Below are 13,558 nucleotides of genomic sequence, written 5' to 3'. Positions count from 1 at the left end.
CAATTTTAATGGCTAGTAGTGTACAAATTGCCCGTTTTCTGTCGAACTGACAGTGAGGAAGAAAACAAATTAGCACATTGTTGTGTATATGGTTTTTGTTTGAAAATATATATAAGGTGACAGAATAATATGGCAGAAGCACTTTCTGTAATGCCCTCCTAGCGGAGTTGAAACATAAATAATAATTCGAAACTGCAAATTTTCACAGCACATTATTTGCTTCCTCCTTGTCGTTTTTAACTGACAACCTTTATATTGTCATTTTTTAAAAAAATACGTAGCCTATATCCTTGCGAGTGGTACTGGAGTATACTTAAAAAATTGACGTAATTCGGTCAAAAACTTTTTGAGATTTTTGGTAAAAAATGTTACCCATTCTTATGTTACATGTATATTTATGTATTGTTTGTCCGAATGTTCATAACCAATGTTCATAAGAGAATTATGCAAAAATTCGAGGCAAAACCGCCAAGAATGTTTCGAGCTTTCCGATAATAAACGTTTCCCCTTTTTTCTGTGTCTCCTCTTTAAACCCAACCAAACATAATATTTGTATTATCAGCTGAGGCACACACAAATTTTGATCCCAAATAATGGACCTGTAGAACATGTGGTAAGACAGCTGATGTTTCATTTTCGTCAGAAAAGAAATCTAGCAACTTTACGTGTACCCTACTTCCAGGTTTGAAACATCCAACAATGAGAGGAAGTAATTTAGTAGATCCATGATTGCTGGTATCGATAGAAATGCTTATAAAATTCGCTACATTAAAGTCTTCAGTAAGAAGCTCGTGGAGCCAATATAGTATTAACAATACATTCTGTTTTTGTCCTTGCACAACTCAGCTTGATATCACACAGATTTTTAATCATTTTAGATGTGCAGTCCATGGAACTACAGCTGTGAGACACAATGTAGTAGGCAACTGTTCCTTCTGCTGCAGGAAGTTTTAATTCTGAGACAGAAGGAATTTGTAAAAGTTACTAACAAAATAAAAAGTATAAGATTTCAATATTACAATATTCTGTTCACATACCTAATGTTGTACTGGCGAAGAATGTGCTCATTTTCAGTGATGTTGCGGCAGCTGTTGAACCCGATTTACGTTTCTTAGTTTTCTCGTACTACAGCCTGAACTTCCACCAACTGCAATGGGCAATGTGTTGTGACAAGTTGTGAAATAAACCTCACAATGTTTCTCTGAATACTGAATGTGAATACAGTACCAGTACTGAAATGAGTATTCACAAAATTAAGCAAGAGCACACGCTCTTCTTGAAGCATTCAACATTCAACATGACCACTTAGCTGAGGTCGGGACAAGCATGCGCAGGAAACAAATAAGATTTGTCGATATTCAAATATGTAAAACATAAGAACATGGTTAAATTTAAACCTGCACTAAACAATAGTTTTACTTAACAGCTGAGTCATGCATTGTTGCTGTTTGAAAGTGAATATTCACATGGTTTACTGCAATCGAGATATAGGAGGTGTGGAAAGAAGGAGCGATTGTTGATCATTGTAGTGTTGTGTGGAAGCAAACAGGTACTTCAACAGCATCCTAATAAAAATAAATAAAGCAATAACGTAGGAAATAAGGTAATTTTACGACGTATTTTCTAAATTACAAATCCCAACATTTTCAAACAGTTATATGTAACTTAAATGTAAATCAGGTTTATTTGAGAAATTTTAGTACATGGGACATTTGTGCGTCCCGAAAAAAATTACGGAGATGCTTGACACCTGGGCCAGAAAAAGGGACTGTCCCCTATTTTACGGGGCGTATGGTAGACTTATTATCTCATGAACTGCTTGAGACTACTCATTAAGGTTAAAAAAGATTATAAATATATGTATTTTACCTCTAATACGTCGAAACATAGTTAAGGTGAAGAAGTTCACTCTGAATGGTACACTGCTTGCTACAAATTATTTTCATATTTCTCAGATGCAGTAGGGAAAAAATCCTTTGGCAAGTTTCCATTCCAGTCGTACCCTATTAAAAAATACAGTGGGTTACAGGATCCCACCAAAATTGCAACACCATTGGCGTCTTTGTCTGAATTGTTAACCTCCTCTGGTGTGAAGAAACGTCATACATACATTAGTTGTGAATAACGACTACACTGCTTTTTCAGACAGGTTTAATTGTCCTTTCTTTGCCAAAACACAGCATAATTTGCACAAACTCACCTTGTATTAGATATTGCGACAGAATTTTGAAACAGTGTGTCTGCTTAAACGAGCAACTGGCCACCAGAGAGGTCAATAACTTACAGAAAACCCCATGTTATTGGTTTGCAGTAACATAAGAGCAAAAATACCATGTTTTTTTTATAACAGCAAATTCTCTTTTCACCAATATCGATGTTTTTTTTTAAATTACGGTACTGGACTGAAAAAACATTAAATAAAAACTGTAGCTTTGGTTACATTATCATAGATAAGAAAGTTCGATTTGTTAACCCTGCATCCTATCATTTGCCAAAATCTCGTTCCGTTACCTTGAAGAGTTTAGGAGATACAAGCTATGTTATGAATATTTTCACTCTCCAATGTGTTCGATTGGAAGTGAACACGCTGCATAAAATCCAATTTCTCAAGACTGGAGACAGGTAGGGACCTCATCCTAATTCTAAAGAAAAAAATCAATATCTTAACGAAATTTCATTCACAGTAACTTATATTGTAATATGTACCAAATGAAAAATCACAGCCACCCCTCTTTGCCATTGCAAACTTTTCGAATTTCGTGCTGTGTCTTCCAGTGGCGGACGTAAAAATGTTGCGCCCCTAGGCACACCATATTATTCCACCCCACCCCCCAAAAAAAACATGTTTTAAATAATAACTATTACCCGATCACTTCACAATTGCCGTTTTGGATGGGAGCGCTGTGAGCTGTTTCCGTACTCTGTCTGCTATTCGTCGTTCTGAAGGACGCGACAGCGGTCTGGTTGTGCTCAATCAAAATGTAATGTGGTTCCTGAACTGTACCTGGTGTACGGCAGCGGATAAAACAAACTTAAAACTGCGTTATGTTAACACATTCTTCTGTCGAAAGACAACAGAAACTAACACAAGGAAAATAACTTTTCTTTTATGGCCTAAAAATTCAGAAGCGCGTGTAGGAGACGACGAATTTTTGTTATACATTCAGTTTTAATATGTTCTTTTACACGAAACCGTCGAAAATAAAAAAAATGTGTTACGATCTAAAAATTGAAGCGGACGTGTCATACATTAGAAATTAATACGTACTTTTACAGAGATGCGCGTTCAAAATTAAACTCTCGTTTTACGTTCTGATAACCTGGATGTGTAGCACATAAAAAAAACCACGTTCGGTATTAATACGTGAATCTGTAAGAAAGCATAAGAAATGAAAATGAAATAGAGATTTCGGTGCACGAACTAATAACTAACTACAGACAAACAAACACAGAACCGGATTTGCTATTACATAATTTTACAGACTATAGTGCAAAAATCAAAAGTGTTTTATAATCTAATAGTTAACGTGTAAAGCATTAGGGTCGTATAGCTACATGCTGCATAATAAGTGTTCACAATACCTTTAATCCGCGTAGGGGCTGAACAGTTTTGTACTGCAGCTAATACTCTCACCATAGCCCTTTCTAACGGTGTTAGCAAAGCTTTTACGCGACAGAACTGAACTACGTTGTTTATTAACATTTTTTCATCTGAGCGTACTCTCCGATAACGTATATTTCCGCGATAATAATACATTTTAGCAGACGCCAAGAATAAGCATCAGTTGTACTGTAGTATCAATATAACTTGACTGTACAGCGCCGAGCGGCCTGTGTCACTCGGGTTTTGTTTAGTCTTGTCGGGCGACTTCTGTCACATCTGCGCGTAAACGAGGTTTAGTTTTTTGCGTTCTGCCGTAGTTTGTAAATCCAGAGAATGTGCTCTAAGTTACAATAAAAATCACATTACAATCTTAATTTTTTTAAACTAATATGAATAAATAAACCAACTCACCAGTCAGTAAAGTTTTCGTCTGTCTTTGGTGGCAGAAAATTCGTTGATCATATCTTCATAGTTCAGACGGTTATCAGTTAGGAGGTCGGCTTCGATGTGAAGAATGGACAAGACGTTCAATCTCTCCTCAGACAACGTAGAACGTAGGTACGATTTCAGTCTTTTTGGAGCCGAAAACGAGCGTTCTGCTGAACAGTGTGTAAATGCCATACATATAAATATTCTAAGAGCAATGTCAACATTCGGAAACACGGACTGTAAACTATATTTTCGTAAAAATTTACTTATTGCGACTGATATATCACTAATCTCAGAATATATCAAAAGTTCTGCGAAATGTACACATTCGGTGGGAAAGGAAGGATCTAAATCTGTGTCATATGATGCTTGGAGTTTTGCTGCACGTTCAGCAATATCGTCAGGTGAACTGTTCTTAAGGTTACTGAAAACTGTGAAGGAGTCCAACAGTGTTCTGTAGCTTTCCTTTCTCCTCACTAATTCGGCATACAAGTTGTCGAGTGCTGGCAGAAATGTTTGGAATCTACATTTTTCCCTTCCAGTCATAAAAACTTCTTCAGAGTCCGCTTCTTCGTCATAATGAAGTTCGCGTTTTCGGGATCTTTCATAGGTGCATTTGTAGTCTATATCAGTCACTATCTCCATGGATTTATTTTCATAATAGTGAACGTGCCACGAATAGATGCAATAAATCCTACAAGTGATTCATGTAATTCATGCACTATTTTAGTATCAATATTTACACTTGCAATTTCAGATTTACACTATTAATTCTCTGGAGTATGTCCTTCCAATCTGTCATCATGAATACTGTTTCTAGTCTGCTGAGTTGATTCAATAAAGCTGGAGCCTCATTTTGCACTAGTTGTTTTTCAAACGTATCATTGGAAATATGTGTGAGGGCATTGATAACGCCCTCCCAGTTTTCATACGGACTTACACATGCTTCCTCTCTTGCTGACCAACATGTTTTTGAAAATCTTTTCAGCGTTTTGCTTCCTGGTTTCATGAAAGAAAGAAGTTTATCCCAGCACTGTGTAGAAGCAGATAAAAAATTAGAACGGTTTTTCTCTACATTGAAAAATGAACATGCTTCCCGACAACAGTTTGCAGCACTAGTGCCGACTAAATACAAAGAATGTGCTCCACAAGGCACATAATGCGCTTTCGGATTTCCTTCTTTAGTGCATGCCTGCAAACCAATGTAGGTTCCTAACATATTGCTTGTGTTGTCATATGGCTGCCCTCTACGGTCAGTAATATCAATGGAATTTGTAGATAGGACTTTTAGTACGGCCTCAGCTACGTTTTCGGACTTGGTTCCCACGTTTGGTCAAAACAGAGGGAAATGTTCAGCAGGTTCACCATTCTCGTTGACATATTATAATGTGAAATGTCCGCAGTAGAATCTACTGTTATGGAGAAATATTTGTCCTGTTTTATTTCACTTATGATAATTCTTTTTATTCGTTCAGAAATAAGTTCTATTGTTTCATCACAGATTGATGAGGAAAGATAACTTGTATGTCCCTGCCCAGGATTTCCATATCGTTCAAGGATCGAACTCGGCTATAAGTTCAAGAGACATCATAAATTGACCATTACGTAATGAATGATTCTTTCAGCGTGTCCACGTAGGGGAAGTCCACGACTTGTTAGCTTCTTCACTACGATAAACACCCTTTTCAACACACTATTTTTTTTCTGTTTCAACACGACTTGAAATGGTTATCTATTGTTCCAAGTGACTTTTTTCTTTTTAAGACTGGTAACTCAGAACTTTTGTGTTCAAGTGAATTCTCATGATGAGATAAAATATTATAAATATTTTATCCAATCTGTAATACCATTAGTGTCAATCGTGGCCTTACTCCGAACAATTTACATATTTACATGGTGCACAAAAAACAGCACTGGTGCTACAGGAGTATACTAGAAAATCACGCGAAGTTGATTCACCAAATAAAAATTTACGGTAAAATATATTTTTGTTCAAATATCTTGTTTTATCGCCTATTGATCATCTTGAATTAGAAAAATCATCGTTACAATTCTGATTAATTCCACGTTGTAAGAGAATGTCGATTGTTCATTCATTGACACACCATTCTGCAGGATCACCACTGATAAGGTTATTTCTTTCTATAATGGCTGACTCGACATTTGGTTTTTTGTGAAACTCTAAATCAGGAACAATTTACTTTTCTTCATTTTTTTACTTTTGTTTCGTCTATATTTACCTCTTTTACAACGGCTGCTGTGCCAGAAATATCATCCGTACTACTTGAACACGATGACGGAACAGCAACATTTTTTTCGAAAAAATTGTCTAGTCTGTGTAGCCTTTTTGGAACATTTGCTTCTCGTTCTCGCCTTTGATAATTTTCGAAATACCACCCCACTTAATTTTGCACGTTTGTTTATTTTTCGCTGCTGTTCATGTTAAGGCACTTACAAATTGTCAACCAACAGTCAAAACAAAAGAAAAAAAGTTGTAAAAGGACACAAAGTAAGTCTGTATCCAGTTCCAATCGTACCACACCGCACATGAGCAAAAGCTTTTTACTTTAAACATAGCACAGAAGCACAAAGATTTTTTCTTTAAACATGGAGCGATGAACTGATCAAGTCGGATTACTCGACGTAACTGTGCTATGAAAGAACGACAAAGCAGAATAATTTAATTTCATTGTCCCCTGTTCCTCTGTTCTCAGTGAACTGTAGAAGCACACATGCCGGCTGGAATTCGTCTCGTAAAGAAAACGGGAGAGTCCCTTTTTTTGGCTATTGTTTCCCGCGTCGCTGGAGTTTTAGCTGGGACGCAAATGTTCTGAAGATTCTTGATACCGTCTGTCTAATTTAAAAAGCAAATAATTTTTGCAATCTCTTGCAATGGGGTGTGCTGTTAAACAGGTGTCATTAAATCAAATCTCAGATATTGAAGACCACATAGCTTTCACATTAATTACAATAATGGAGAGTTGACTTGATACTTCCCCGTAATTTCTACATGAAATTTAAATAGAGTAGGATTTTACATACTGAGGCCCACACATGTTACAGTAATTAAGAAACTGCTGATTAATTTATCACAGCGTTTCAGGGGTCCCAGTATTTTCACGGGGAAAATATGGTGTGGTTTAGTAGAGGCCGACAACGTTCTCGGAATAATAATGTTTCAGACATTGTATTGTAGATTGCCGTCTTAACAGCTTACTTCAAAATATTTTGAACGACCATGATGATACCAGACAGAAACCCAATGTTAAATTTCCATTCAGTCACCAAGTAAACTACGTGTATTTCCAAGCTTGTATTGTCGAATTTCTTTCTTAAGGCTTCTTTAAACTAGCAAGTTCTTTAACGATATTTAAAAAATTGTCGTTTGTAAGCGCAGTTATTTTAAAACGTAAAAGGTTAAAATGAGAACAGAACAAAAAGTGCCGCCTCTGTAAGGTGCCTAGTGGGCCTACGTAAATCCGCAATTGGTGTCTTCCTTAAATGTTAATATCGTAATAAATATCGCCGATATGAAAATGACGGGTGTTTCACCATGAAGATGACACATAAAGCCACAAGTAACATAAAAGCAAGTGTTTTGCCAAATAGTTCCTGTAAAATTGTTTGAGGATGCGTGCTTCGATTCTTTCAGTGTAGCGCATCATCAACCAGCACGCTGAAGGTGGATAAACTACGTTTCGTTCATTTCTGTTCGCCAACAGCCACAAGACCGCACCGACACCTTTCTGCTATCACATTAGACGAAAAGGGAATATTTTCCACACTGGGTAAAGCTGCATCGTGCTGCTTCCTGGCTCTCCATACTGGCATGCCAAAACTTTGATGCACAACAAAATACTACTGAATACAACACAATGCAAACTCATTAAATTACCTAACAGAAACAAGAATAAAATCGCCAAAACGAAACAATAGAAACCCCCAACAGCTACAGCAGAAACGAATGTACACAAATAACAAAAGGAAACTAAACATGTGGTCTTAACACATACGATATGGTATGGGAACAGTTTTAACTTCTGGATTCAATCACCTTCCTAGAATTTTTATTCTGTACACCTCTGTCAACTGATCTGGGCCCTGGTACTTAGTTAAAAAAACTTTTTTGTTCTTCCTTTTGGTGTGTACAAGTATGTTACCAAAACCCAATGATCTACATGATACTGTGATAAATTCCCTGTACATAGTCTCACCTTATCTTGATGTTCAGGTGTTTTTCTATTTGCTCATCCAACCTTCTGCCGAACTTCTATTATCCATTTCACAAACTTCTTCACCAACTCCTCATACCTAATTTATGTTTCACGACCCCAAAACGATATGGTATCTTTCTACTGTATGCCACCTCATATGGTGCAAGTCCTGAACTACCATGTATTTTTTAATTGTGCTGATGTAACATATTTTCAATATAAAATGTCAAATTAGAACATTTTCTGCCACCTAAATTTCCAGTTTTATTTTATTTTTGCTACCAGTTTTAGTGTTACACTAGCCATCTTCAAGGCCCTCTGACTGATTTGTAGGAAGAATCCCACCTCTTGTACAATCAAAATGGGGACAATATACAGTCACTGGTATCTGTAGATTTCTTTGTAACAAAGTGATTCCTTTGATCATCACCTGCGGGTGTCAGGAGGCCTGAAGATGGTGTGAGTGTAATGCCGAAACTGGCAGGAAAAATAAGATAAAACTGGAAATTTAGACAGCAGATGATGTTTTATTCTACATTTTTATTGAGCAGTCGAAGTCCCACAACCAGCCAAAGACTTATTGCAAAGATATGTATCCCAATTATCACGTTGACTATTAACATAATGACTTATCATCTTGAAAACTGTATGGTAAGCTCATTCAGTACAACTGTTCACTTGTGGATGGAAAGACTAGTGTGCAGTTTTCAAATCTGACACAGGTGACACATCTGCTTCAAAAGGTCTGTCAAAACATTTGTACCCTGATCTGTAGTTATAGTATCAGGAATGCAAAACATTAGTATCCAATTATTAACCATCGTGTTCATGACTGTACTTGCTTGCTGGTCCAGAATTGCTATAATTGCTGTGAACTGGGAAAAATGATCTATTAACATTAGGATGTACTTGTTACCAGATGCTGTACTAATAAAAGGTCCAAGAATTTTGTCATTTCTGGTGATCTTTGCAATAGCACACATTAGTGACTCCAATCTGCTCCTTGTGCACACGGCACAGTGTCTTTCACATACTGGTCACCACATTGCTTTCTGCTTCTCCACCAAAACTTTTCTGCTATGCATCTATCTGTCTTTCTATATCCTCCATGACCCGTCAACAAATGATCACGATCCTGCTGCAAAACGTCATTTCTAAACAACGCAGAAACCACCATGTGTGGTCCATACTTTGTACTTCTACATAGAAAACTGTCATGCATGACAAACTGTAGTTGTTATGTTAAGGCCCAGCAGTCTATGTCCATTGCTTGTCCTTTTTGTCATTCTGGCAAGCTTTTGCCCAGTGCTCACAGAATTCCAATTTATATACTTAGTGTGACTGAGTTAGTGTAGCCACTTAACAGTAGAATGATCAGTTACTTCCTTAAATGTCTGTACATACAAATAACGATGAAAGTAGGAAGCACTATAAATAACAGCAAACATCTCCGTTTATGTTGTTGAACAACTGCATTCTGCTTTATTCAATCATCTCAGTGCATAAGTCACTGGATGTTCATATTACCCATGATTTGGCTCAAAACACAACCAACTGCATATGGCTTGCATCACAGGACAGGATGAACTCTTGTCTGAAGTTACGAAATACCAACATAGGACTGGATAATAAAGAAAGCACTGAGCGAGGTGGCGCAGTGGTTAGACACTGGACTCGCATTCGGGAGGACGACGGTTCAATCCCGCGTCCGGCCATCCTGATTTAGGTTTTCCGTGACTTCCCTAAATCGCTCCAGGTAAATGCCGGGATGGTTCCTTTCAAAGGGCACGGCCGACTTCCTTCCCCATCCTTCCCTAATCCGATGAGACCGATGACCTCGCTGTCTGGTCTCCTTCCCCACAACAACCAACCAATAAAGCAAGCTTCAGTCTCTCAAATGCGCATTGATACTCTACTGGCCTCTTGAATTTACACTCTACTGAACTCTTGAATTTTGATCATTTTCTTAGTAGACAATTTGAGGGCTCAACAATTTACACAAAAACCCTTTTGAATTTTCTATACTAATTAGAGATGTCTAAAAATGATTGAAATTGTTTTGTACTTTGTGGTGGTTCAAAATCACAAACTGCTGACATTAATTGTGGATCAATCTTTACTCCTTCCTGATTAATTATATCTCCCAGATAGTCGACTTCCATTCTAGCGAAATTTCATTTATCGGCTCTGAACGTTAAGCATACTGTTTGTAGTCATTTAGAGACTTTCTCTAATCAGTTCATGTGTTCTTCCATATCCTTTACAAATAAGATTATATCATAAAGATACATCATACATTTCTTTGGTTTAAGTCGGCGAAGTACTCTATCTGAAATGTAGCAGGTGCATTTTTTAGTCCAAATGCCATTCTATGATACCGATTTGATTTGATTTGTGTGGAAAAAGCTGTCTTTGGCCAGTCATCAAATACTACTTCAAGGTGGTGTAGCCACTCTTCAGATCCATAGTCGGAAAGTATTTACATTGACACAGATTGTCAGGTGTCTCCATGATGCTTGGGACAGGATACACATCAATGACAGTTTTTATATTTAAGGTGCGATAATTGCACCCAAACCTGTAATTTTTGGTACTATCTGATGACTTTTTGAGCACAGCAATCAATGCTGTTCACTGAATTCCTCCATTAGTGGTTTTAATTGATTTGGGACCCTCTATGGCTTCTTATGTACCAGAAAACTGCTTCCTGTTGGTATACTATCCTGTGTGACTGGTATTACTGGTAATGGACATACTGTATTGAACAAATTCATGAACCTAAGCAATTAAGCTTCCATGTCTTTCCCATCTTTTTCTTGCAAGTGTTTAGCTTTATCACATAGTGCAGAACTACTAACAGTATGCTTGTGACTGTGGTCATCACCTGATCTGTCTGTATCGTCTTCTTCTGTGACACTCAAACTGGAAACCATCAGACAGACTCACCTCAGCCATACAAAAATTGTATAAACTCATGGGAACCATAAATTCCCCATCCATATCCCAAACACGTGCTATGCTCCTGCACACCATGCAGTTTAACTTATGTAACACCTTGTTCCATGCCACTGGTCCTACAAAGTACAACAGTTCCCTCAGTAAGCCTGTACCTACACTAACCAAGATCAATTTTCCTGTACCTGCTGGTATGTTATCCATATTATCCTGCAAATTAACCTCCAGTACACATATACGTAGTTTAGCTAGTACTACTTACATGACAGGCACACCTTACAACATTGCTTCACTAGCGGCTTTCTCCCCCAATGGAAATAATTTTCTACCAAGTTCAGTCATACACTGGGAGGGATCAATTATTGTGTGAAACTTATTCAGAAAATTGACTTTGAGAATTGCATAGTACGCCTCACCAACATGAGACAACACACCCAAATGTTCCTTGAACTGTTCAGCCCTTAACCCTGAAAGCGAGCAGTGTTGTCTCCAATGAGTCTACCTCATTGTTACACAGTCCATGTAATGTGTATTGTGGAGACAGAAGTCTCTTCCTACCTAAGAGATCCAGGTTAACAAATGACACTTGTGCAACCTTGTCAACCAAGAATTTATGTTCTTTATTCCCTATCATGCCAGTCAAGCAACAATCTATCTTTGTGCTCATCCTTACAGTGTACTGTGTGTTTTTTTTTTTTTTTTTTTTTTTTTGGGGGGGGGGAATGACCTTCGATGGTCAACACATTCCTGTTCCCGTTTAGCAGTTACTCCTTATTGCACTTCTCCTGCTTAATGTTTCTGCAATCACACATCTTATGTCCATCCTCATCACATTCAAAGTGCCGCGGCTAGTGATATTGCTTCTTCACATGGCCCATTTGCCAACATCTGTGGCTTTAATATCAGAGGAGAAAATACCTCATTCACCCCATGTTTGAGTCAAAACATTAGATTTGTAGTTACTGATTTAGAAAACGTTACTGTTGAATTGAGTATTCTGCGTGTAGATGCTTTTGTAATATGTATGCACTTTCAAACTAGTTTTAGAAGCAAATATCGGTCTGAGGGGAGCCAGAAAAAATTATGGATTTATTGAATTCAAACCCACATTCAAAAGGTATAAAGATTTTGTTGACTGGCATCTCAACAGTGCCAGATCTTTGGGTGAACCTATCAAAGAGGGTCCTCTAATTGAGACAGTAATCTTCAGACTACATCTTAGAGTGAGAGAGAAATGACTGGAGCAAGACAGGTTAATGATTTGTTGACTTTTGGATTTTTTACAGTAGTTAATATTTGCCAGAAAAAATGGAAAAGGGGAATCACAGCGTTTTTTAATTACATTGTCAATGGGAATCTAATTATGGAAGAGGAGATAATCAATTAAAAGTTTGAGACATGTTTAAAGAAGAAAAGTCCACACATTATGAGATAATAACAACATGAATTATGGAGAAATCAAACCAAAATCAACCTCAAGTGTAATGTTGGATTAACAAAGAGGGGAATAACAATTACCACTGAGAAAAATGATAAGCTTCAAGTTCATGACCCAGTTCCGTGAGCCAGCTGCAGTATTGCCTGTTGTGATCTGCTCAAAATTAATTTGGTTCCAGGCTGACAATAAATTAAGGTATGAATTAATTTCAGAAAGGTTGTGTTGAATCTGTGGATATTGTCAAACCTGTTGCTGAAGTTACAGACAACTGAGGCAGTGGTGCAGTACATTAGTGACCAGCTGATACCATATGTTTTTGTAAGCGGAGGGAGATTGCAGCAAAGAAGAGGGCTAAGGGAGGGAACTGCTCAGCTATCAAAGACTTTTTAAAAACATCAAACCTGTAAGTTTCACCCTTATTGTTAGGCCTAACTTTTCAAATATGTGTAACCATACAATCATACTTTACAATTCAGATCATTTTATGTTTCCCATAATAATTTTTGAAGGGTGCAGTATGTACATAACAAACACTTGTAACTAGCATTAAGTAAGAAGTCAGAAATATTAATATAATAGTGATCTGGCATGAAAAGAGGGCGTTTTGAAAGGTACAACTGGAACTGGAAGAGTGAGTTTATAGAGCTCCAGCCTACCTGGCTTGACCTTCCCACATAAGGCTGGATAGTCAACAGTTTACAGTAGTGCTCATCTCTACATCATGTGCTGGAGTTGTAAAGGAAGAGTATGAATTGTGAGCTTGAATACTCCATGTTAATTCTAAGAGGGTAGCATATTCCTCATCCATGCATCCAACTGGCACCACTTAGGGGCACGGGAATGTGTGAGAAGTTGTGGTTTTTTTTTTTTGCTTGACCTTTGGTTCATATAAAAGCTACAAGAAGGGATGTCAATGTG

The sequence above is a fragment of the Schistocerca piceifrons genome, chromosome 1 (assembly GCF_021461385.2).
Source record: "Schistocerca piceifrons isolate TAMUIC-IGC-003096 chromosome 1, iqSchPice1.1, whole genome shotgun sequence".
NCBI lineage: Eukaryota > Metazoa > Arthropoda > Insecta > Orthoptera > Acrididae > Schistocerca > Schistocerca piceifrons.
Note: the sequence above shows the minus strand (reverse complement) of the source record.